A 25,752-nucleotide genomic window follows, 5' to 3' on the forward strand; every position below is an offset into this window, starting at 1 on the left:
ATCCTGTTTACTTTCAGCTTCTATTAGCATTGCTTCTATTACGAGATTTCTGTGATCACGCGGCCCGGAAAAATCTGAACAATTGACCATCTTCACTCAAGGTTCACTGAAGGGTCTTTCCAAGATCATGTCAACATTTAGTCAGGACTCCTGCACCAAGTTATAAAACCCACGACCGTATCTCCACAGGGAAGAACTCCAAGAACCCCCTTTAGGCAGAACATCCTGGCCGAGTTCTTTCCTTCATCTTCTGAAGGTGACTTTAGGCACGCAGATGCTGTTCAACAAAAACGGAAATTCACGGTTATGTATAAAACCCCAAAATCTGGCATACACGTGTATGACACTGAAATGTATTCCTTAGCTTTGCTCTGACAACCACTGGGGAATTTTTGCATTTCCACAGGGAAGACACCCTTACAGAAGTTCCAGTAAGTATCTGTGTCACAACCTGAACATCTGCCTCTACCTGCATGTCTATCTCTACCGCCGTATGACACGCGACCCCGTAACACCCCCAAGACCCCTAACACCGTGCTGTTAAGTCTCCTCACAGATACTCTCCTGAACATACTTTACCTGTCTGTAGGTAAACAGCGTGTTTAGCTCCAACCACTGGAAAGGCTGGGGCCAAAGTTACAGTTACCACAGCAGGCATGTCATTCTGTTTAAGTTTTAATACAACAAACAGGAAGAGGGAAAAAACCTATGAGTACACATTGTAAAGAAAAGACTGTTGTGAGAATGTCACAGAACCACAGGAAAAAAAGAAAAAAAAAACCAAACCAAAACACCCGGTAAAATTTGAATGTTTAAGGAATGAAAACGGTTTCCAAGTCTTTTTATTTCTGTCATATTCCAAAGTCTTTAATCACATGCAAGCTTTGCCAGACGGTAGATTACCAAACTGAAACAGCATGCTAAGTAATACGAAACCATTACCATCTCTGAGAATCAAGCACCATTTCTGAGATTCAAAAGAACTTAGGGCTTCTCAAAGAACATTTTTAGGTATATTCACCATAAGTGATCTGCCATAAAACTTCAGTATTGCCCTGACACCGTCTAACACGCAGTACCACGACAAAAATGCACCGTTTGAAAGAAAAGAAGAAATGATGCCCAATAGCATCTGAATGAAAATGTCTTTGGTGCAGCAAAGAAGCTGTATTGGCAAGAAATGCCAAGTATACTTTAGACAGAACACTCGTCTACAAGATGGCTTTCCAGGGTCTGCATAGATTGTCACTCACAGATACACTCTTGATCCCAAACGTTGCTACTGAGCAGTTTCTGCAGCAGCCAAGCACCACTTTTCCAATGTGGTGGAGTAAAAGTGGCTGAAGACAAATTTCAGTCACCAAACCCACTTTTTTCCCCATCAAATTAGCCATCCACTCCTTTTCTATCACGTTCAGCCTTCTCTGCCGGCTTTCAAAGAAATCTGGCAGGATTGTGATGACAAGGCATTGTCCCACATTCCCTTATCATTTTACCTAGAAGGGTTCCCAGAAACCAAACCCCTTCCACGCGCGGTGTCGCACACGGACCCCGTACGCTGCTGTGCCTGGCTGCGCACACAGCCCTGACGGCAGCTGCCAGCGCACAACCACGGAAGAGCAGCTCTGAGGCCCCAGCACAAGTCACCGCTGCCGGCCGCGGCCCCACCGCCTCACTGGCCACCTGTGCCACCGCCAGCTGGCCGGTCCCCGGTCCCCGCGCCCGCCGCCCCCACGCACCTTCCATGGTCTGGGCGTTGGTGACCTGCAGGTCGCAGTGAGTCGCCTTCAGCCTCTCGTGGCCCATGATCTGGCGCCTGAGGTCCTGTCACCGCCAGGCTTTCAATACCTGCTCTCCCCTCCTGTCACCCCCCAGGCTGTCCCCAACAGCTGTCCTCTCCTGTACCCCCCAGGCCTGTCCCCACCTACTGTCCCCTCCTGTCACCTCCAGGCTGTCACTACCTGGTGACATAAGCTACATAAGTTTAAAAAGAAAATAAGAAAAAAAAAAAAAAAACAAAACGAAAACCTGCCTAGGTGAACACCAAAACACCCGTGACTTTCTCAGACTCTTCACTACCCCACATGTGAGTCAAGGGACAGGGTCTCCTAAAGGCTCTTTTGCGGGCACTTCCTGAAGACACCCCCAGCCCCCACCCCCCACCCCACCCTGCTTTTCTACAAGTGCACAAAGAGGTTAAGAAGAATTTCATGTTTAAGTTAAAGGAGGCAGTTTCTGAAATTAGCTTAGGTGAATAAAGCAAGGTGGTGTATTCATGGATTTTCTCCTCTGCAAAGCCATGAAGAAAACATGAACCGCACTCCCCAAAGGCAAAGGAGCAAACTGAGGGAGAGCAGCTCATCGTCGCCTTTCAGAGCTTCAACAGTCTGGAGAAACGGGAAAAAACCCATACAAAGATAAAGAGCAGCCAAGATGCACTTTTATAAAATGCACATTGGGGCCTGTTCCAGATCTCCGAATGACTTTCAATGTTGCTTTGCTTGACTATTAGACCAAGGCCTAAAGTGGAGTGATAGCTTCTGCTTGCCGGGGCATGGTAAGATCACTCAAACGAGCGACAAGGTAACAAGTAAACACCAAAGGCAACAGCGGAGCTTACCGTTTCCCTCCACTGGCGACCAGCTGTGCAGTAAACCAGCTTAACCAGCCTCCCTAAGGATGGCTCTAAAGTCGCTGAAAAGGAAAAAAAGAAGGTAAGTCCTTAGCCTGGAATGTAAAGGCACCATCTTGGCTCCCAGGCAGGTGGCACTGATGGCCCAGCAGGGTCATGTCCCCACGTTCCAGGAAAGATAAAAAAAGTGCAGGACGTGTTTGTGGGGTGGGTTTGATGCATCCTTTCCGTTTGCTGAAAGCCTGAGGAAGGATGTATTCCACGGTAGGACCGGTGGCACTTTAGACCTGAGGTTAAAAAAGTGCTGCACTTCAGTGACGCTCCCCAAGCTGCTTTCACCACCAAACAATAAAAGATTTGCTCTCTCCAGTATGATGGGAATGATGCCATAAAGTCGGTCAGGGAGAAAAACCCTCTAAGACTTGCTTGCAAGTTTCAGAAGGCCGGCATTCTTTATGGCAGTGCTGGGAGCACGGGGGAATGTTTCCTCTGAGCGTGCTCACCCAGTTCCTCGAGGGTACGCACTATGGACAGCAGAGCACTTGCACACTCATAGCGCATTACACATGCATTTTCAGTCAGGCACAGGATGGGTTACAAGTTGCTTGCTTTAATGCAAACGAGCACACACCCTCAGACAGCGCTGCTGAGGTTTTTTACTAGCTCCCCGTGCTCCCCAAGCGGGGCCTTGCCCTCTCTCGGGGGGCTATCTGAGTCAGAGGTCACGATCTCCCCCCACAACAATTACCTTTGTCCGAATTCCAACCAACATTCTGCGGATCGCAGCACTCTATCGGCTTGTCTCCTCCTGCGACCACAACGTCCTCACCCAGAGGCTCTTTCTGCATCACCAAAGAGAACGCAGATCTTTTCCCCACCCATTCTTTCTTCCCCATCCTTCCCAAGGCTGACTCCCTGGATGAGAGGTCCCTTAATTCATCACTTCTAACAGCTTTAGAGAGTCAGCTTGGCCTAACCTTTGTGCGCAGGTGTGTTTAACGTAGAGCTACACACCAAATCAGAGCGTGGCAACTGGGGAGCTCAGACATCTCGTCCCTTTGCCGAGCCAGCAGCTTCCCCTTAGCAGAATCCCTGGACATAAATGTATATACAGTGGAATCTAAACAGTGGCATCAAACGTCCCCCCAGACACCACATCCGTCCCCAAAATCCTTCCCCCCAAACAACCCTGAAAGACTTCCCTTGACACCCTCCTCCATCCTGGCTGTTCCTGAAATCATCCTCCACCTCCACCTCCCCGCCCTGGGCCTAAAACCTGTTCCCCCAGACCCTGGTGTAGCCCTCCCTCACCCTCGGTCCGTCCCTAAAATCCTTCCCCAGCTCCCCGGTCCTTCCCTAAAGGCCATCATCAAACCTCCCGTCCGTCCCTAAAACCCTTCCCCCAGCCTCCCCACTCTGTTCTCTAAATAACACACACACCCTCCACCCTCCCCCACCCCCACCCCCCCCACCCCCATACCCAGGTTTACCAATACACACACACCCGCCTCCTCAAACCTCCCCCACCCCCCATACACCCACTCCCACAAACACACATCCTTGCCCCACCCCCCACCCCCACACACCCCGCTCCATCCCTAAACACCTTCATCGATTCCCACCTGTCCCTCCCTAAACCCCTTCCCCCCGCCCCCTCCCCTGCTCCCGTCCCTCTGTCCCTGGCATGGCCCAACTGCCCAGCACCACCAGACCACTCTGGCCCAAACACCATAAGGCAATGGTTCCCACCTGACAATAGCAAGTCGAGGAACATTTTTTTTTCCTAAATAGAGAGAGTTTTACTTTGTATGCTGCCGACTACGCCAAATTATGTTTTGCTGGCTGACTGGATACACAGCAAAGCTGAACTCCACATCAAATATAATCAAATCTATCAAGTATATCAAATAATGGAATATACAAATGCAGTTTCTCATATTGCAATAAAAGAAAATAGCATGCAATATGATAAAAGGAACCAGTAGCAGTTACTGTGAGCGATATGATAAAAGAGCAATAGGAGCGAAGCATCCATTTGTTATCCCAAAGTGTTAACGTGACTAAGGAAAGGAGACATCACCAATTCCCACCCCAACAACACCCAGGCCCACCCTTCGGCTGGGAGCCCCCTTGCAGCCAGTGCCAGGAGTCTCTTGGGAACTGGGAAATTCCCCTGGAGAAGGTACCAGGAAGGAATTCTCTCGCTGCTTCCCACCGTGCATGGTAGCCATGTGAGGCACAGCACAAGAGGTCTGCTCCCTGCTTTCTCTGGTGAGAAAATTGACACAGCACTTTTGAACTCACACAGAACCAAAAAACATGGCCTGGGAAAGTGCAGGGCTGCTCCCCTGGAGAGGGTTCCAGAAGGAATTTTATTGCTACCTCTCACCATTTCCTTGCAGCCACGTTAGGCACAGTAGAGAAGTTGTGCACCCTGCTCTCTGTGGGGAGAAACTGGACACCTTTACACTGGCAATAATGCACAGCCCAAATAACTCACCTTGACAAAGTGCAGGGCTGCTCCCCTGGAGAAGGTGGCAGGAAGGAATTCTCTTGCTGCTTCTCACCCTGCCCTGGCAGCCGTGTGAGGCACAGCACAAATGTTCTGCTCCCTGCTTTCTGTGGTCAGAAAATGGACCCCTCACATTTGAAATTGTGCAGAGCCCAAAAAACTCACCTTGGCAAAGTGCAGCACTGCTCCCCGGAGAAGGTTCCAGGAACAAATTCTCTGGCTGCTTCTCACCCTGCCCTGGCAGCCATGTCAGGCACAGCACAAAAGTTCTGCTCCCTGCTTTCCGTGGTGAGCAAAATTAATCCTTCAGCGTTGCAGTCGTTAAGAGCCCAAAAAAGTCACTTTGGGAAAGTACAGCACTCCTCCCATAAAGAAGGTACCAGGAAAAAATTCTCTTGTTGTTCTCACCCTGCCCTGGAAGCCATGTGAGGAAGAGCACTAAACTTCTTCTCCCTGCTTTCTGTGCTGAGAACATTGACACAAACCTTGTGCACTCATGCAGAGCTAAAAGAAAAAGTATCTCTTAAGAAAGTGCAGCACAGCTCCCCTGGAGAAGGTTCCAGAAACGAATTCTCTTGCTGCTTCTCACCCTGCCCTGGCACCCATGTGAGGCACAGCACAAAAGTGCTGCTTCCTGCTTCCTGTGGTGAGAAAATTGACCAAAACCTTGTGCACTCATGCTGAACCAGAGCTCACTTTGTGAAAGTGCAGCACTATTCCCCTGGAGAAGGTGCCAGGCAGGAATTCTCTTGCTGTTTCTCACTCTGTCCTTGCAGCCATGTGAGGCACAGCACAAATGTTCTGCTCCCTAGTATCTGTGTTCTGAAAATTAACCCCTCACATTTGCAATCGCATAGAGCCAAAAAACCCCTCACCTTGACAAGTGCAGCACTGCTCCCCTGGAGAAGGTTCCAGGAAGAAACTCACTTGCTGTTTCTCACCATGCCCTGGCCGCCATGTGAGGCACAGCACAGAAGTGCTGCTCCCTGCTTTCTAAAGTTGGCAAAATTGACCGTTTATAGTTCTACTCATGTAGAGACAGGACTTTCTTATTCAAAAGCAAAACCCAAAAAGCCACGTAGCCGTGGGAAACCCTTTATCCTTCCGTGTGGCTGGTGACTTCCCATGGCTCTTCCGCAAGGCAGGAGAAACAACCATGAATTTGGAAGCCCACGTAAATTCAAGTACACTTAGTCCTCTAACAGTCACTACTTATGGGCCAGCGGTCCTCTCACCCCTCCACAGATCTGCCTCTTAGTCCTCTAGCAGTCATTCTCCATGGAGGGACCACAAGTCCTCCATACCTACCTACCAACTCACCAGAAATGAGTCAGACCACGCCAGAAGTGACACTGCCTGACCTGCAGGAGATATATTAGGCCTGTAACGATGGTTTCAAGACAGAAAAAAACCACCACCATCCACCAGCACAGCAGAAAAACAACCAGAAGAAACATCATACACAAACCAAAGGCCCCCATCCAAACCCCACAAAGGCAAAATAGCTGCAAAAAGGCACTCTCCACAAAAAAAAACAACCACACAGAACACATGATAAAAATGCCATAACCCCAGGAACGCAGGGCCAACAAACACAGGTTCTGTCCATAACAATAACACACTTTGACACTAACTCGCCTGGCCTCTGGCATACCATAACCTTGTTGCCCCCAAACCCCAGCACATTGTAGCCCTAAGGCAACACAAAATGGAATGCAAAGTCCCTGAAGATCTCTGCCAGGGCAAAAGCAAAGCACAGAGCCACACGGGAGGGTGGGGTTGGAAGGGACCCGTGGAGGTCCTCTGGGCAAAGCCCTCTGCTGCAGCACGCTCACCTCAAGCAGGTCGCAGAGAACTGTGTGCCCTTGGCCTTTGAAGATCTCCAAGGACAGAGACGCCACAACCTCCTTGGACAACCTCTGCCAGCATTTGACCGCTCTGAGGGGGAAAATTTGCCATTTCTATTTCTAATTTCACTGTACCACATTCCAGAACAGCCATGACATTACAAGATCAGGCTTGAAAGCCAGTGCTGTGGCTGGCCTGAAATTCTGTCCCCCTATTTTTCATCCACTGGTAGCTAAAGGAGGACAAAGAAGGATTTCTTTCAAAGGAGAACTTCTCTTTTCCTCTGTCCTACTTCTCTGCCAGTGATCTGGATTCTGAGTGCTGCGCCACTGTCCTAATGGCTGGGAGAGGGATACTTCTCGTAGGACAGGGAGGAGGTGACAGTGGAGATGATCAGGCTGGGGAAGCTGAAGGAAAACGCAAGCAACTGGAGTTGCCTGGAGCAAGAGTGGCCAGCTTCAGAGCTAGGTCACCTCGTGTCCTCAGCTCCCATGCAAGAGCTGAACCACACACATGGACTGCAAAGCAGTGTGGCCCATAGAAAAAAGTTTGCTTGGCTCGGGATCGCCCAGGAGCATTTAACTGCAATTCCGCCCTTGTCAGCAGGAAGGAAACATGCCCTGCAAGCACACACTGAGGCATGACACCTTCACCGGGGCTAAAGGGTACCTCAGGAGACCTGCATGGGACCCCCCAGCACCTGGATTGCTGGCTGGAGGATGGGTAGCCCTGCAGGCTCCATACATTGGACCAACGGGCACCTTCCCTTGTCACACAGAGCATCCTCTCGGATGCTCTGCACAGTTTCTGGTAGATCTCTGGAGAAGAGCTTCTCCACAGCCCTCTCCCGTGGGCTTGCTCACCCCCGGAGCCCTTCCCAAGCACAGCCCCATCAGGTGGATGCAGCCGGCGATGCAGGGAAGAACAAGCAGCAGGCACCACAGTACGCACTGCGGGAAAGCTGGGACCCCAGACACCCACCCAGGCTCCCCAATCCCAGCCTGGCCCACAAGAGTGCCTTTATCTCCCTTTCCCAGGAGTGCTGAATTCCCCTTCCAGCATTAGCCACTGGACCCACGCTGCTTCTTGCTGCAGTGTACAACAGCCACAAGAGAATTTGCTAGATCTCTCTGATTTCCTGCATTTTTCCTGAAAAGGGCGGGTGTGTAACTCTCTGAATGGCTTCTATTTGAAGCAAGGCATTGCTTAGGGTCAACAGTGAAACGAGACACGGGCCATCAAAAGCCGACTACGGGTCCCTTCTTTGCCATGGTCATGGCCTACCCCACAGACTCGCCCCTGGCCGTGTTGGCCACCGGCTGGGTGAAGGTCATGGCTAACAGGGCAGGGGCTCCTGGGTGCTGCTCATCCAGCCCTGATTGCCAAGGGTGAAGCCTTAACACCCAGGTGGGATAAGGCCTTCCCAAGCAAGGGTGGTGCTCCAGGGGCACCACAATCCCTGTCGAAGGTCACCACACATTTCATTTCCCTGTGGCGCCTGGCAGGACACGAGCGGCTCTTGACTGCTGCTAGTCCCCCCGTCTTTTGGTAAAAATGGAAGTTTTTCCTCCCGGTGGGCCTGCTCCAGTTCCAGCGCCTTGGGGCCTGAGGCCTAGCACGGCCTGGTTGCCAGAGGCCTTCCGACCGCTAGGCCGGCCTCCACCAAGAGGAGTCTGCCTCAGGCCACAACGGCCATCTCTAGGAAAAACAGCTTCTTTTATTGAGCAGGACCCTGCCAAAAAGCCAGGTGAAAGCGTTGGCCGCAGGCGCAGGGAGGTGGCCCTCGCCCCCTGCCCTGTCCTGCTCGGGGCTCCCCCGGGCAAGGCAGGGCCAGCCATACTGGAGAGGGCCCCGGCCCCGCCCCCCCAGGCCCCGCCCCCCCAGGCTCCGCCCACTTTCCGTTGGGCTCAGACCGTTGGTCACGGGGAGCCCACGGCCACCACAGGCAGCAGGGCAGAGCTGTGCTGGCACGCAGCGGCGCTGGCAGGAGGCAGCCTCTGGCCCAGGAGCGCTGCCACAGCACCAGCACCCCGCTTCCCAGCCTCCCCGTCGCCGGCTGGGCCCCCTCCTCGGTGCACGGCCAGGGCCCTCCTCTCCCGGGCAGGATGGGCCAGGCCTGCTGCTGCTGCGGCTCCAGGTGGGCTCCCCCCGGGCTCGGGGACACGCGGGCACAGCTGGGCCACGCAGCACTGGTGTTGCTCATGCCCGCCGCGCTCTGCTCTGCAGGGAGGCTCTCAGCGACGCCGAGCCGGTGCTGAGTGCGGACATGCGGCTGACCCGGGGCCGCAAGAGGAGCGAGAGGCGCCTTCTGCTCCTCCACGAGGAACTGGTGGTCGCCAAGTTGCGGTAAGACCCTCAGAGCCCAGGTCCTTGCCCCCAGCCCCGGCCCAGGGACACCCTGGCACCAGCCCCAGGCCCCGGCCCCTCGGTGCTGGAGGCACCCATGTCCGTCCCAAGGGCAGGTGGGGGACAGGGCTCTGCGCGTGAGGACCCAGCCCAAGGAGCCCCCTTCCAGCTCAGTGCCCGCCTCTGCTCTCTGCAGACATGGCACCAGCCTGCGCCCACAGCTCCGCCTGGCCCTGGACCAGCTGTGGGTGCTCAGCAGCGGGAAGGAGGCTGCAGGGCAGGATGGACAGGAGGAGGAGGAGCAAGGCACCGATGAGGACAGCACCTCTGTCATCCTCGCCTGGCCCACCGGCTCCTGCATCGCCACTTTTGGGTGAGTCGTGGTCGGGCAGGAGAGCTTCCCAGCCGTGCCCACGCCATCCCGTGAATACTGGCCTCTGCCTTGCGTGCAGAGCCTGGGCAGGGAGCAGGCAGCTCGGTGGCAGGGAGGGAGGGATGGGGGATGTTTCCCCATCCTGCATCCCCTGGTCACCTTTTGGTCCCCAGAAGGGAAGGGCAAATACAGCTGCTCGGGCAGGACAGAGCGACCCAGGGCTTGGACAGCGCCTCTGTCCTGCCCCACGGGGCAGGGCTGTGCAGGCACCCACCTTTGCCCAGGGCTGGGGGCAGCAGGGCCTGACGCTGTCTCCCCTCTCTTTCTGCAGCTCCCAGGCACTGAAGGAGCTGTGGGTGGCCACGCTGCTGGGGTAAGCCGGGGGGGTGCTCCAGGAGAAGCTGGGCCCACGGGGGAACACAGCCCCCAGCTGGGGAAGGTGCCCCTGGGGCTGCAGGCAGCTCTCGGGTGCAGCTGCCTGACGAGAGACAAGAGACGGCTTGGGGCTCACCCAGCTCTCTCCCTCTCCCTTCCCGGTGCACAGGACACCAGAAAGACGCACGGGAGCCCGTGTCACCCGCCTAACATCCATCAAGCTCCTGGAGAAGGAGCTGAGCCGCCGCCACGCCGTGAGTGTCTCTCTGCTCTGGGCCCTGTCCCCGAGCACTGCTCCTGCAGCCGAGCAGCAGAGCCATGGCTGCTCACCTTCTTCCCCTCCTTCTCTCCCGCCCAGTGGAGGACAGTGCGCGCCAGGAGCCTGGAGAGGCTGATGGAGGCACAGGCAGAGGTGAGAATGGCTGCCTTTCACCCATCTCTGGCTGTGCTGGGATGTGCAGCGAGTGGGGTGACCATGTGCAGGAGGGCGGGGGTTCCCACAGTACCGCTCCGCAGCAGAGGGGGTTGGGGAGACACCAGGAACGCTGGTATGTACTGGCTGGCTGGCGGAGCTGGGACGAAACCTGCCGCACGGGGCAGAGAGCCTGGGAGGGCAGAGGGTCCCAGCTCTGCCATGCTCAGGCTGCTGGCTCCGGGGGGAAGCTCGCCGCTGGCCCTTTCTGCTGCGGGGCTGCTGTCCAAGCGCAGCCTCATTCTTGGTTCTTGCAGGCTCATCCCAAGCAAGGGCCTGCGACGGCCCCATCTGCAAACGCAGGGGGACTTTGCCACGAGCCAGGTGAGTTTGGGAAAGAAAGGCAACCTCCTGCAATGGATTGAACTGTGCTCACTTGTCCCCTGAGTGTCGCCATGCAGGTTGGGCACCACACGGGAGGACAACACCTGGACTGGCAAGGACACCTGCTGGAGAGCGGCCGCTGCATGAGCTTCTGCAGGACACAGAGCCTCTGCGGCTGCCCACAGCTTGCAGGAGGGCAGGGCAAGGGCTGGGACAGGCTGTCCTGGTGGCACACCAGCTCTCGGCAGCCTCCAAGCCACAGCTGCTGAGCCAAAGCCACGGTTCCAGCTGCTGGCTCCCTGCCTGTCCTGCCGCACTACACAGCATCGCGCTGCGGGCAGGACAGAGCAGGGCAGGGCAGGCTCTGGGACCGCTGGCCTGGGGTTCTCCGTTGATGGCATCTTACTCCGTTTTCCTTTGCAGCAGGAGGGAGCAGCAGCAGCAGCAGGAGGAGGATGGGGCTGCCCTGGCCCTTTTGTCTACAGCGCACCCCGGCCGCTGCCCAGGCACCAGGGCAGGCGGGCTCCGGCTGCAGCAGGGCGCTCTTTGGGCAGCCCCTGGCAGCCCTCTGTGGGGAGGACAACACGCTGCCCCGGCCCATCCAGGTAAGCCAGCCTGCACACGGGGTCCCCAGCCCCCCACTCAGTCCACAGGCAGTGTCCCCTGGCTCCAGGTACTGGGGAATTGGGCTCTCTGCCCATGGCTCACGCTTCTCTGCTCCCAGCCCCTTTGCAGGAGGACAGAGCCCAGTCTGGGGAAGAGCTCTGGCCACGGCCACCGCTGCTGCAGGGCAGCTCCTCAGCCAAGCCACTGTCCTGCATCTCTTGCAGGAGCTGCTGGCTGTCCTGCACCAGGAAGGACCGATGACGGAGGGGATATTCCGCAGAGCTGCCGGCGGCACGGAACTTCGGCAGCTACGCGAGGCCCTGGACCGCGGCACGGAAGTCGATGTGGGAAGCCAGCCTGCACTGCTGCTGGCCGTCATCTTGAAGGTGAGCGCTTCTGAGCTGCAGCTGGAGGAGCTGCTGGCTGGCCTGCAGCGTTCAAAGGCTCACCTGCAGCCCTTGGCATTGCAGGAATTCCTGCGAAGCATCCCCACCAAGCTCCTCGTCATCGACCTCTACGAGGACTGGATGGCAGCCATGGAGAGGGCCAGCAAGCAGGCCAAGGTGGAGGAGCTGAAAGCGTAAGTGTGGGCAGCAGCCTGCCTGGTGAGCAGGGACCGGGAGAGTTCTGGGACCTGCCTGCAAAGCATGGGTTCCTCAGAAAGCTGTCTTTTCGGGCAGCTGCAAAGCTGTGCAACACGGCTGCTGGCTCCCACCCGCCTGGGGCCAGCTGCGGGGACGGCTGTGGGCACCCTCTGCTTCATCAGCCTTGTCTTCCTCTTCCCTCAGGGTGGCTGACAAGTTGCCTGTGGCCAACCTCCTCCTCCTGAAGCGTCTGATGGCCCTGCTGCAGCACATTGGCCACAACGCAGCCACCAGCAGAATGAGCTGCAGCAACCTGGCCATCTGCGTCGGGCCCAACCTGCTGAGCCCACCCAACGAGGACCTGCTCCCGCTGCAGGCCATGCTGGCGGTGACCGAGAAGGTACGCCCTACCCAGCAGCCGGCTGCTGCCTTCCCGGCCCATCGGAGCTTGGCTGTTGAGAGGTCCCTGGCTGCCTCCTCCCTTGAGCCAGGGCTGGTGGGCTGGGTGCCTGGAAGAGCAACCCCCAGCCGCAGCCACCTGCGCAGACAAAGGGTCAGCAGCGGGAAAGGCTGCTTGACACGTCTGCAGGCACCTGGCTTGAGACCAAGGCTTTCATGTCTGCAGGTGAACGTGCTGGTGGAGTTCCTCATTGAAAACTGCGGGGACATCTTTGGGGGGGAGGTGGCCGGCCTCTCCCCTCCATCAGCCGAGGAGGTGCCAGCACCCATGGACAGGCGCACAGGTAGGAGGAGGGGCTGAGGCTTGTCACAGACACTGGGGCTTGGGATGCCAGAAACCTCAACGTTGAGGAGACAAGCGGTGTAGGGCTTGGCTGGGCTTTGCTTGAGATGTTCTTGACTTCCAAGAAGTCACGCTGCTGCACGTGCTTTTGCTTTCCAGAGCTGCAGTGCGAAGAGCAAAGTGGCCCTGCAGGCACAGCAGAGACCCAGCGTCCAGCAAAAGCCTTTCTGGATGCAGACGCCTCTCTGCTGGACATCGAAAGAGGAGCTGGGGGAGACACAGGGGCAGGGCCCAAAGCAGCAGAGGTACGGCAGCTCCACAGACACTGGGACAACATGTCTCAAGTGGGACAGTAATTTCCCAGGAGGCCAAGCAGCTGCTGGGCCTCCTCCTGGCAGCCGCTCTCTTGTGCCTTTGGGGCTCCTCCTCTCCCCCCAGAGTGGTACGTGTTAAGGAAAACTGGAAAGGCTGTTTCTGGAATGCATTTCATTAAGTATGATCTGCTTCATCAAACAAAACATACCTACAAAATACCCACAGAAGGACAGAAAGGAGTAGCTGCCACCTTGAGAGGGCTTTTGCTCAAATCCTACTCCGTCACAGCTTCATCAAGTCTAGGCTGCATTGGCTGGGCTGTGCAAAATGTGCATGATGCAAACCAGCATCTCCTCTGTAGAGCTAAGATGGCAATTTGGCAGTCAGGCCCTCACTACCCCAGGCCGTTACTTGCCACCCGTTACCTCCCAAATTTCTGGTTTAGGCACCTCCAGATTTGCCTCCAGCCACCCCCGAGGGCACGGAAGAGTCCCCGGCACGCCTGCCACAACTGACCAGCCTGCCCCAGGAAACCAGGTAGGAAGAGCTCCCCTTGCCTGACCTGAGAGCTCACTGCAGGGGCCTGGGGCTTTCCCCATCTCATCACGCTGTGGGATGGAAAGTTTTTCAGGATCCCACCAGGAGAAGGAAAACTTGAGGAAAAGAAAGAGAAAAGAAATCTGGGCAGAGGAGAGGGACAGCACAGCAGAAATAAAACGGAGAAGAGAGGAAGTCATTTTGCTGACCCAAACCTGAGAAAATGCAGGAAGGTGCAGCACGTCAGGAAGGCCAGGTGCGTACCAGGCACTGCTGCCCATCTTTCCCAGCTCTGAACACGGCCCTAAGTCAGCCCAGCTGGCTGGCAAGGGCCGGCGAGGGCTGGTGCTGAGCAGGGTTTGGGATGAGCCCCACGGCAGCTCCCCAGGGGCTCCCCGTCGAGCCCTGCTGTGTGGCACAGGGGCACTGTCAGCATCCCTGCGCACGCACAGCTCCCTAGGGACATCACCCCTGGGGAGAAGGCCCCTAGTGGAGGCCAGCAAGAGCTCTCCCTTCTGGGTCATGAGGAATTCCTCAGAAACAGTGTCCTCCAAAGAAGGGGGAACCAAATCCTGCCTCTTCCTGCCTCTGGGGGCTTATCAGAGCTTTCTGACTCTGTCGTTGCAGGTGCTGACTGATTTTCACCGGCTGAACCGCTGTGACTCCTGGGCCCTCGCAGCTGGTGTTGACAATAAAAGAATCTTTTCCCTCTCCTGACTGTGTCTGCCATCGTGTCTTCCGGAGTGGGGAGCTCTTGTGCTGGGAAGGACCCTGGGAAGGGGAGGAGTTTGGGATCGTCCCTTGCCCCAGCACCCTTTCCAGCGGGCATCGGGGCTGAGCTGAGGGGCTTTAGGAGGAAAAGCAAAGCACAGAGCCACACGGGAGGGTGGGGTTGGAAGGGACCCATGGAGGTCCTCTGGGCAAAGCCCTCTGCTCCAGCACGCTCAGCTAGAGCAGGTTGCAGAGGACTGTGTGCCCTTGGCCTTTGAAGATCTGCAAGGACAGAGAGCCCACAACCTCCTCGGACAACCTTTGCCAGCATGGGACCACCCTGAGAGGGAACATTTGCCATTTCAATCTCTTCTTTCACTGTACCACGTTCCAGAACAGCCATGACATGACCAGCTCAGGCTTGAAACCAAGTGCTGTGGCCGGCCTTCAGGGCCAGCAGGGACTGGGGGCCAGAGGGGAAGTGTTTTAGGGACGGACCGTGGGGGCCGGAGGGAGGGTTTGAGGGACGGACGCCAAGGAAGGCCTCATCCCTGCAGAGATGGCTCAGGCCCAGGGCCTGTCTTAAGGTTCAGTCTTAGTGTTAGGTCTTAAGGTTATATCTTAGTTATATATATATATATATATAGTTATATAGTTATAGTTATATATATAGTTATATATATATAACTTAGTTATATATATAAGTCTTAGGCTTCATTCTTAGGGTTAGGTTTTAAGGTTAAGTCTTAAAATTTATCTTAGGGATAAGTCTTTGGGTTAAGTCTTAATATTTAAGTGTTAAGGCTAAGCCTTAGGGTTAAGTCTTTAGGTCAAGTCTTAAGGTTAAGTCTTAAAGTTAACTCTTAAGTTTAAGACTTATGGATTGAGTCTTAGGGTTTAGTATAAAGTTTAATTCTTAAGTTTAAGTCTCAGGGTTAACTCTTAGAGTTAAGTCTTGGGCATAAGTCTTGGGTTAAGTCGTAAGGTTGTGTCTTAAGGTTCAGTCTTAATGTTAAGTCTTAAGGTTAAATCTTAGGGTTCAGTCTTAGGGTTAATTTTTATGGTGAAGTCTTAAGGTAAAATATTAGGGTTAAGTCTCAGGGTTGAGCCTTAAGGTTGAGTTTTCGGGTTAAGTCTTAGGATTATTTCTTACGTTTAAGTCTTAGGGTTATGACATAGGGTTAACTCTTATGGTTATGTCAGGGTTAATTCTCAGGGTTAAGTCTTAAGGTTTAACCTTAAGTTTAAGTCATAGGCTTAAGTCTTAAGGTTAAGTCTTTAGTGTAAATGTTAAGTTTTAAGGTTAAGTCTTAAGGTTAAGTCTTGGGGTTAAGTCTTAATGGTACATCTTAAAGTTAATCTTACCATTAAGTCTTAGGGTTAAATCTCAGGGTTATGTCTCAAGGTTAAGTCTCAGGGTTAATTCGTAAGGTTGTGTCTTTAAGGTTCAGTCTTATGGTTAAGTCTTAAAGGTTAAGTCAATGCTTAAGGTTAAGTCTTAAGGATAAGTCTTAGGGTTAAGTCTTAATGTTCACTCTTACGGATTGAGTCTTAGGGTTAAGTCTATAGTTTAATGCTTAAGTTTAAGTCTTAGGGTTAACCCGTAGAGTTAAGTCTTGGGGATAAGTCTTAGGGATAACTCTTTGGGTTAAGTCTTAAAATTTAAGTCTTAGGGTTATGACTTAGGGTTAAGTTTTAAGGTTATGTCTTAGGGTTAATTCTCAGGGTTAAGTCTTTAAGTTAAGTCTTAAAGTTGAGCCTTAAGTTTAAGTCATAAGGTGAAGTCTTAGGGTTAAATCATGAGTGTAAATCTTAAGGTTAAGTTTTAAGGTTAAATCTTAGGGTTCAGTCTTAGGGTTAAGTTTTAAGGTTAAGTCTTCAGGTTAAGTCTTAAAATTTATCTTAAGGATAATTCACTGGGTTAAGTCTTAATATTTAAGTGTTAAGGTTAACTCTTAGGGTTAAGTCTTAAGGACAAGTCTTAAGCTTAAATCTTAGGGTTAAGTTTTAGGGTTAAGTCTTAATGTTAAGTCTTAACGTTAACTCTTAAGTTTAAGTCTTATGGATTGAGTCTTAGGGTTAAGTATAAAGTTTAGTTCCGGAGTATAAGTCTTAGGGTTGATGCTTAGAGTTAAGTCTTGGGCATAAGTCTTAGGGTTAAGTCTTAAGGTTAAGTCTTAGGTTTAAGTCTCAGTGTTAAGACTAAGGGTTACATCTTTGGGTTAAGCCTTAAAATTTAACTCTTACGGTTAATTCTAAGGTTAAGCCTTAAAGTTAAGTCTTAAGGTTGAGCCTTAAGTATAAGTCATAGGGTTAAGTCTTAGGGTTAAGTCTTATAGGTTAAGTCTTAGGGTTAAGTTTTTAGTGTAAATCTTAAGTATATGTTTTAAGGTTAAGTCTTGAGGTTAAGTCTTAATGGTACATTTTAAAGTTAAGTCTGAGCATTAAGACTTAGGGTTAAATCCCAGGGTTAAATCTCACGGTAAAGTCTCAAGGTTAAGTCTCAGGGTTAAGTCGTCTGGTTGTGTCTTAGGGTTCGGTCTTAGGGTTAAGTTTTAAAGTTAAACTTTAGGTTAAGTCTTAGGATTAAGTCTCAGGGTTAAGTCTCAGGATTATGTCTTAGGGTAAAATCTAGAGTTAAGTCTTAATGTTAAATCTTAAATTTAAGTCTTCAGCTTAAGTCTTAAGTTTACATCTTATAGACTGAGTCTTAGGGTTAAATCTTAACTTTAAGTCTTAGGGTTAAGTCTGAAGTGTTAAGTCTTGAGGATAAGTCTTAGGGTTAAGTCTCAGGGTTAAGTCTCAAGGATAAGTCTCAGGGTTATGTCTTAGGATTAAATCTTAAGGTTTTGTTTTAAAGTTGAGTCTTATGGTTAAATCTCAGGGTTAAGTCTTAATGTTAACTCTTAAGGTTGAGCCTTAAGGTTAAGTCTTAGGGTTAAGCCTTAGAAGTATGTCTTGGGGATAAGTCATAGGGCTAAGTCTCAGGATTAAGTCTCAAGGTTAAGTCTCAAGGCTAAGTCTCAGGGCTACGTTTTAGGGTTACATCTTAAGGTTAAATCTTAGGTTTAAGTCTCAGTTTTAAATTTTAGGGATAAGTCTTACGGATAAGTTTCACGGTTAACTCTAAGGGTTGAGACTTAAGGTTAAGTCTTAAGATTAAAACTTAACCTTAAGTCTAATGGTTCAATCTTAATGTTAAATCTGAAGTTTAAGTCTTAGGGTGTAAGTCTTAATATTAACTTTTAAATTTAAGTCTTAAGGTTAAGGCCCAAGTTTAAATCTTAAGCTTAAGTCTTAGGGTTAATATTAGGGTTAACTCTCAGGGTTAAATCTTAAGGTTGAGTCATAAGTCTAAGAGATAGGTCTTAGGCTTAAGGCATAGGGATACGTCATAGGGTGAAGTCTTAAGGTTATGTCTTAAAATTCAGACTTAGGGTTAGGTCATACCTACCATAGGGTTAGGAAATGACTAGAAATTCAATAACCGCCATGCAATTGTCCATGTTCAAGAAACACGTCTGTTCTGGCTGTTGCAAAGGCCCCAGCAATGTCCATAACTTACAGCCAATTAAATTCTTCTGTAAAATTTGTGTTAGTTTCCAATGAACAATTAACGGGACGTATGAAAAATGGTAAACAGCTTCTGAAGTGCTGCTTCTTTGTGTCTTGCAGATGAGTAACACCGCAGCATTACACCGAGGCCAATAAGGTGCTCCCCTTCCCTCTTCCCAAGCTGGGAACTACTCTCTACAGGATAGTATCAAAGTATACGCACATTTTAAAGTTAGGAGAAACACTCTGAGTTATTAACAACTAATGTTTTGCTCATGTTACAGCAGTTCTCCAGCTAGAGAGCACACTGTAAGGTTTAAAACCACTATTTCACAAGAAAGTACATCTAAATATACCTTAATAAGCTGGGTCAGAGAAAGAGGTGCAGAAGAGTCGCCAATCTATTCAGAAAAATTAAACACATATTCAAGTTCTACATACACGCCTACTGCTGTATGAAAGCCCGCACTATATCCTCTGAGTGCCACTTAAAGAGCCACCTCCAAGCCAGTGGAATTTGGATTTGTTCAGAACAAAGTACAAACCTTAAAGGGCTGAAGTATGCCTGCGTTGTTAATGAGAAGAAACTAAAGTAACCAACCCCTCTCGAGATCAATCTATCGCTCAGGATACCTCAGAGGGGGACCCTTGTCAAATGCTCACAACCGCTTAAAAGACGGAGGGTCAAGGAAGCTGTCCATTTTCAGCTCAAAAGGATCTAAAAAAAATATTTCCGTTTATTTGAGAAGGAAGTGTCACTACAGGAAACATTGCCCGTGCAGTTTATAAATTAATCAATTAATAGCTCAACATTTTCTAAATGCACACAGGTATGGTTCATGAACGCAGTATAGTTTTTTGCGCTGTCTTTCATTTACTTTCATTAGACCCCAAGTTCATGAATTTCTAGATTAAGTTATCCTAAGAGCTTACAAAGTGATCAGATCCCGTGACCTAGAGCTCGTGTAATGCATCACACCATTCGAGTGAAGAAAAAGCAGTTATACTTACAGATGAAAACCAAACACCACCGCAAAGTAATGTTTGTACTATGAGGGCTATTTTGAAATGCATCGTTGCACGTAGCATTCCCCCCAAGGGCCAAATGGAGATCTAGGCCATTACTAGTCAAGTATCTCCTCGAGTTACTTATTCATGTCTTAGCAGCAGAACAACAGTGTTTTCTGACCGGAAGAAAAAGGCTGCCCCTTTTCCAAATGTAAATTCAAAGTGGTGGTGTACCAAGTTCAGTGGTGCAAACCTTGAACCTACAAGCTCTACAAATGAGCAAACATTACCGGTACAACACACAGTCGTACAAGAAATAGTCTAGCCTATTCAGTACGAAATGCAATGCGTTACTAGGCACAAATACCATTATTCACATTAGAACCGCACAAATGTTGGCATTGCTCAGTTTTCACTATGCTGAATCAAATACATTGGATTTACAGCATACACTGTGTTTCACTGGAAAATATGTTTTTTATATATATTATAAATATTATATATAAAACATATCTATTTTATGTATTTTTATATATATAAAAACAATTAGTACAAGGCTACATTTCTTAGACTTAGGTGCAGCATGTAGAAAAAAGTTTCAGCTTGTGTTTTTACATACCTCTTTTGACGTTCTACTCGCTGGCTCAGGTCGACTCCTAGAAGAAGAAAGAAAGATGATCAGAACTTAAAATAAAGCACTTGAAACCAACATAAAGCAGTGAAAACAGTTTATAAAACCTGAACATCAAAACATTGTGTTCTGGTAGTCTTATGAATATGGAAATTTATTTCTATACATAAAGTGTGCTCTCCTGGTACATTCAGTGCAACTGAAATAAAACCCCAAATCCCATTCCTTCTTTGTCCCCAATGACTCTAAGATACAGAATACAGCAGTGCAAGAAGAAGTCCTCACATATTTTCTTTCTGCTCTCTAAGTCTCAAAACTATGAAGACTGTGCTACAGTTTTCTGTTCTTAAATAGTCAGCCATCCAAATATGAAGGCACCTTCAGGCAATCTGTATAGCCCCACTATCACAAACAGGTACCAGACAGAGCACTTTGGTTTCTACACTCCCCTGACAAAACAAGAACAGTTGTCTGTAGAAAAGTGTTTCTTTGTGGAAGCCCAAGCACTGTGTTCAGGTACCTACTATCCTCTAGCCTAAAGTGACTACCAATAGCAGTAGAAACATCACCTGAAAGCAGTTCCAAGGATTTTCTGTGGTCGAGGAGGCCTGTGTTAAAAAAATACGAAAAAAAGCCTGGATTACCAGAATTTGCTTTAGGATCATCTTGAACATGCTCCAGTATTTTAGGAAACACTTATGACACACAAGCCCTTGCCGAGATTCCACATACTCATTGGTCTGTACCTGCACGCTACTCATGAATCAAACATGCAACCGTCCATCAGTTAACAAACAATTCATACATCATCCAAAGCGTCCCACAAGCAGAGGCAACCCAAAGGCTGCTGTGCAGGTCCTGCACAAATAGAAAGGCTCATTCTTCCTGCCACTGCTACACCACCACCAGGCTCGCAAGTACAGCCACGTACCTCCTGAACATGAGGAAGTGCTTTAGATTACCGCACCGTGGTTTCTCCATCCACTTGCCTTGAGGAAGATACTACAAGGTGACTAACGCATTTCTGAAGGCCTCTCCACCGTGACACCAAGCGTTCATCATTCCCAAACACTAACGACTCTACCAGTTGTTTCCACAAGGTTTCCAGCTGAAGGAATAGAAAGCTAACCTGCCCGATCCATTGGCAACTTTAGGAGAGCAGCGGCGTTCATCCCTTATCCCCACGTGCAGGTATTTCTTGGATCTTTGATGCTAGTGGCACCTAGTCTCTCATTTTAGGGCAGCATTCCAACACCAGGAGAGGGTGCCATCCAACCAGAAATGGAGGCTATATTGACAAGACAGCACTAAGCATCCCCATCTAAATTAACCCCCCAAACCAGGCCATGTTTAGAAGCACAGTGCTGTGGCATCCAGAAAGTCTTGGTAGCGCCTGAAAGCACTGCAACACCTACTGCAGTAATATGCCCAAAGCTTACAGGGGAGCCACATAAATTCAGGGGGTTTTGCTTGCAGATGCTTCATGGGTACTAGGATGCTGCTGTACTGTTTGTTTGAGACACGCTGTAACTCGCCAGTACACTCTATTTATTGAGAACTAACATTAGAAAGACATGGCAAAACCACAAGTTAATAATACCTACTAATGGTGGAGGAGAGGTCTGTCTTGAAGAAGCCTTGAAAACATGACCATTCAAACCATGCTGATGCAGCTGATACAGAACTGGACTGTACGAATACATCGATGACAGCGACAATGCTGTAGTCAGGCTTACATTTGAGTATCTGCAATTGTAATCAGATTCTCTGTCCTCCATAAATCTGAGGAATACAGCAGTAATACCTGGAGCACAGAGAGCAGCTTAGGGTGAAATCAGACTTAGAAAGGTAACTACTAACATTTGGGAAAGTGCTCAACTGCTTTCTGAGCTTCAGGTTTGGAAAAGATCAACTGTTCCTTCACCGTCCTGGCACAAAAGGCAATACGCTTTAGGACGTTGCTCTTTTTCTCTTGCCTGACATAGACATTGTCTTTAGGAAACTAATAGGAATCACTTAAGAATGAAACTTCTTGTTTGCACGGTTTGCCAGCTGGCCACTCTCAGTCTTTCCTCTGGAGACAGTATGCAGCCCCGCCACCCCCACCCCTCTGGGGTGTAAGAATACCCTGCCCCCCTCCCCCAAACAAAGGAAGCAGGCAAACATGGAGACTCGGACTGCTGGCAGATGGGAACAAATCACCAGTTCACACTGCAATGTGTCTCTCCGTTTACTCTAAAAGCAATACAAGCAAAAGCATACAATAAGGGATCTCTCTGCATAGAGGAAACAGGATGGAGAACTTGACTCTCAGAAAAACCAAGCCCAAGAACAAACTCAATTCAAACATCTGAACAGTTACCACTGTTGGAGCTTGAATGCCACGTCCCAGCGGGCTGAAAAATCTAAGTCTGCTTTGGGACAGATACATTCAAATCTGCCCTGTCACAACAAAAGTTAACAGCAGCTTTAACAAGAAAGATACAACCTGAATGCCTCCGTAAACTAACAGCCACAAAGAAGGTGAACACACTGAAACCCCTCCCAAAGAACACAACGCGTTATGGCTACTTACCCAAGGTCTGTCTTGCCGGTAGCTTTAACTCCTCTAACAGGGACTCCCCTAACAGTTACCGATGAGTTCCCCGGAATCAGGGCATTGTCATCTGTGTATTCTGGAAACAACATCAATACAGAGAAAGCATCAGTCAGTTTGTAAGAGTGATATTAACGTAGTGACGTAGCACTTCAGGGAATCCCTTTACAGATAGAAAAGCAACATTTTACACACAGCGTCATGCTTTCATCATCTCACGGTACCTTTCCAGAAATCTTCAGGTCTGATAGTCAAACACAAGAAGCAAAATCTTTTCCATTTTTTTGGAATCGTTTCAATGCCAACAGCAAAATGGTCTCTAAAGTCACTAAAGCAGTGTCTGCTAAAGCATGAGGCTCTTTCCTGATCTAACTTCCATTGCTTTTGCTCCTGTTAGCTTACAAAACCCTAGAACATGTCTCTATAATAGCGAGCACGGAAGAGGACACCCCCACCCCGCCTCCCACCTTTTCAAACACATCCCAACCATCCATTTTGCCTTCCCACCATCTTCAAAAAGAGTCCACCATCTCTTTTTTTCCCCCCCCAGTGATGTTTAAAATCCTGTTTACTTTCAGCTTCTATTAGCATTGCTTCTATTACGAGATTTCTGTGATCACGCGGCCCGGAAAAATCTGAACAATTGGCCATCTTCACTCAAGGTTCACTGAAGGGTCTTTCCAAGATCATGTCAACATTTAGTCAGGACTCCTGCACCAAGTTATAAAACCCACGACCGTATCTCCACAGGGAAGATCTCCAAGAAGCCCCTTTAGGCAGAACATCCTGGCCGAGTTCTTTCCTTCATCTTCTGAAGGTGACTTTAGGCACGCAGATGCTGTTCAACAAAAACGGAAATTCACGGTTATGTATAAAACCCCAAAATCTGGCATACACGTGTATGACACTGAAATGTATTCCTTAGCTTTGCTCTGACAACCACTGGGGAATTTTTGCATTTCCACAGGGAAGACACCCTTACAGAAGTTCCAGTAAGTATCTGTGTCACAACCTGTACGTCTGCCTCTACCTGCATGTCTATCTCTACCGCCGTATGACACGCGACCCCGTAACACCCCCAAGACCCCTAACACCGTGCTGTTAAGTCTCCTCACAGATACTCTCCTGAACACACTTTACCTATCTGTAGGTAAACAGCGTGTTTAGCTCCAACCACTGGAAAGGCTGGGGCCAAAGTTACAGTTACCACAGCAGGCATGTCATTCTGTTTAAGTTTTAATACAACAAACAGGAAGAGGGAAAAATCCTATGAGTACACATTGTAAAGAAAAGACTGTTGTGAGAATGTCACAGAACCACAGGAAAAAAAGAAAAAAAAACAAAACAAAACACCCGGTAAAATTTGAATGTTTAAGGAATGGAAACGGTTTCCAAGTCTTTTTATTTCTGTCATATTCCAAAGTCTTTAATCACATGCAAGCTTTGCCAGACGGTAGATTACCAAACTGAAACAGCACGCTAAGTAATACGAAACCATTACCATCTCTGAGAATCAAGCACCATTTCTGAGATTCAAAAGAACTTAGGGCTTCTCAAAGAACATTTTTAGGTATATTCACCATAAGTGATCTGCCATAAAACTTCAGTATTGCCCTGACACCGTCTAACACGCAGTACCACGACAAAAATGCACCGTTTGAAAGAAAAGAAGAAATGATGCCCAATAGCATCTGAATGAAAATGTCTTTGGTGTAGCAAAGAAGCTGTATTGGCAAGAAATGCCAAGTATACTTTAGACAGAACGCTCGTCTACAAGATGGCTTTCCAGGGTCTGCATAGATTCTCACTCACAGATACACTCTTGATCCCAAACGTTGCTACTGAGCAGTTTCTGCAGCAGCCAAGCACCACTTTTCCAATGCGGTGGAGTAAAAGTGGCTGAAGACAAATTTCAGTCACCAAACCCACTTTTTTCCCCTTCAAATTAGCCACCCACTCCTTTTCTATCACGTTCAGCCTTCTCTGCCGGCTTTCAAAGGAATCTGGCAGGATTGTGATGACAAGGCATTGTCCCACATTCCCTTCTCGTTTTACCTAGAAGGGTTCCCAGAAACCAAACCTCTTCCACGCGCGGTGTCGCACACGGACCCCGTACGCTGCTGTGCCTGGCTGCGCACACAGCCCTGACGGCAGCTGCCAGCGCACAACCACGGAAGAGCAGCTCTGAGGCCCCAGCACAAGTCACCGCTGCCGGCCGCGGCCCCACCGCCTCACTGGCCACCTGTGCCACCGCCAGCTGGCCGGTCCCCGGTCCCCGCGCCCGCCGCCCCCACGCACCTTCCATGGTCTGGGCGTTGGTGACCTGCAGGTCGCAGTGAGTCGCCTTCAGCCTCTCGTGGCCCATGATCTGGCGCCTGAGGTCCTGTCACCGCCAGGCTTTCAATACCTGCTCTCCCCTCCTGTCACCCCCCAGGCTGTCCCCAACAGCTGTCCTCTCCTGTACCCCCCAGGCCTGTCCCCACCTACTGTCCCCTCCTGTCACCGTCCAGGCTGCCATTGCCTGTTGTCCCCTCCTGTCACCCCCGGGCTGTCACTACCTGGTGACATAAGCTACATAAGTTAAAAAAGAAAATAAGAAAAAAAAAAAAAAAACCGAAAACCTGCCTAGGTGAACACCAAAACACCCGTGACTTTCTCAGACTCTTCACTACCCCACATGTGAGTCAAGGGACAGGGTCTCCTAAAGGCTCTTTTGCGGGCACTTCCTGAAGACACTCCCATCCCCCACCCCCCACCCCCCACCCCCCCCTGCTTTTCTACAAGTGCACAAAGAGGTTAAGAAGAGTTTCATGTTTAAGTTAAAGGAGGCAGTTTCTGAAATTAGCTTAGGTGAATAAAGCAAGGTGGTGTATTCATGGATTTTCTCCTCTGCAAAGCCATGAAGAAAACATGAACCGCACTCCCCAAAGGCAAAGGAGCAAACTGAGGGAGAGCAGCTCATCGTCGCCTTTCAGAGCTTCAACAGTCTGGAGAAACGGGAAAAAACCCATACAAAGATAAAGAGCAGCCAAGATGCACTTTTATAAAATGCACATTGGGGCCTGTTCCAGATCTCCGAATGACTTTCAATGTTGCTTTGCTTGACTATTAGACCAAGGCCTAAAGTGGAGTGATAGCTTCTGCTTGCCGGGGCATGGTAAGATCACTCAAACGAGCGACAAGGTAACAAGTAAACACCAAAGGCAACAGCGGAGCTTACCGTTTCCCTCCACTGGCGACCAGCTGTGCAGTAAACCAGCTTAACCAGCCTCCCTAAGGATGGCTCTAAAGTCGCTGAAAAGGAAAAAAAGAAGGTAAGTCCTTAGCCTGGAATGTAAAGGCACCATCTTGGCTCCCAGGCAGGTGGCACTGATGGCCCAGCAGGGTCATGTCCCCACGTTCCAGGAAAGATAAAAAAAGTGCAGGACGTGTTTGTGGGGTGGGTTTGATGCATCCTTTCCGTTTGCTGAAAGCCTGAGGAAGGACGTACCCCACGGTAGGACCGGTGGCACTTTAGACCTGAGGTTAAAAAAGTGCTGCACTTCAGTGACGCTCCCCAAGCTGCTTTCACCGCCAAAGAGAAAA

The sequence above is a fragment of the Falco punctatus genome (assembly GCF_963210335.1).
Source record: "Falco punctatus genome assembly, chromosome: 18".
NCBI lineage: Eukaryota > Metazoa > Chordata > Aves > Falconiformes > Falconidae > Falco > Falco punctatus.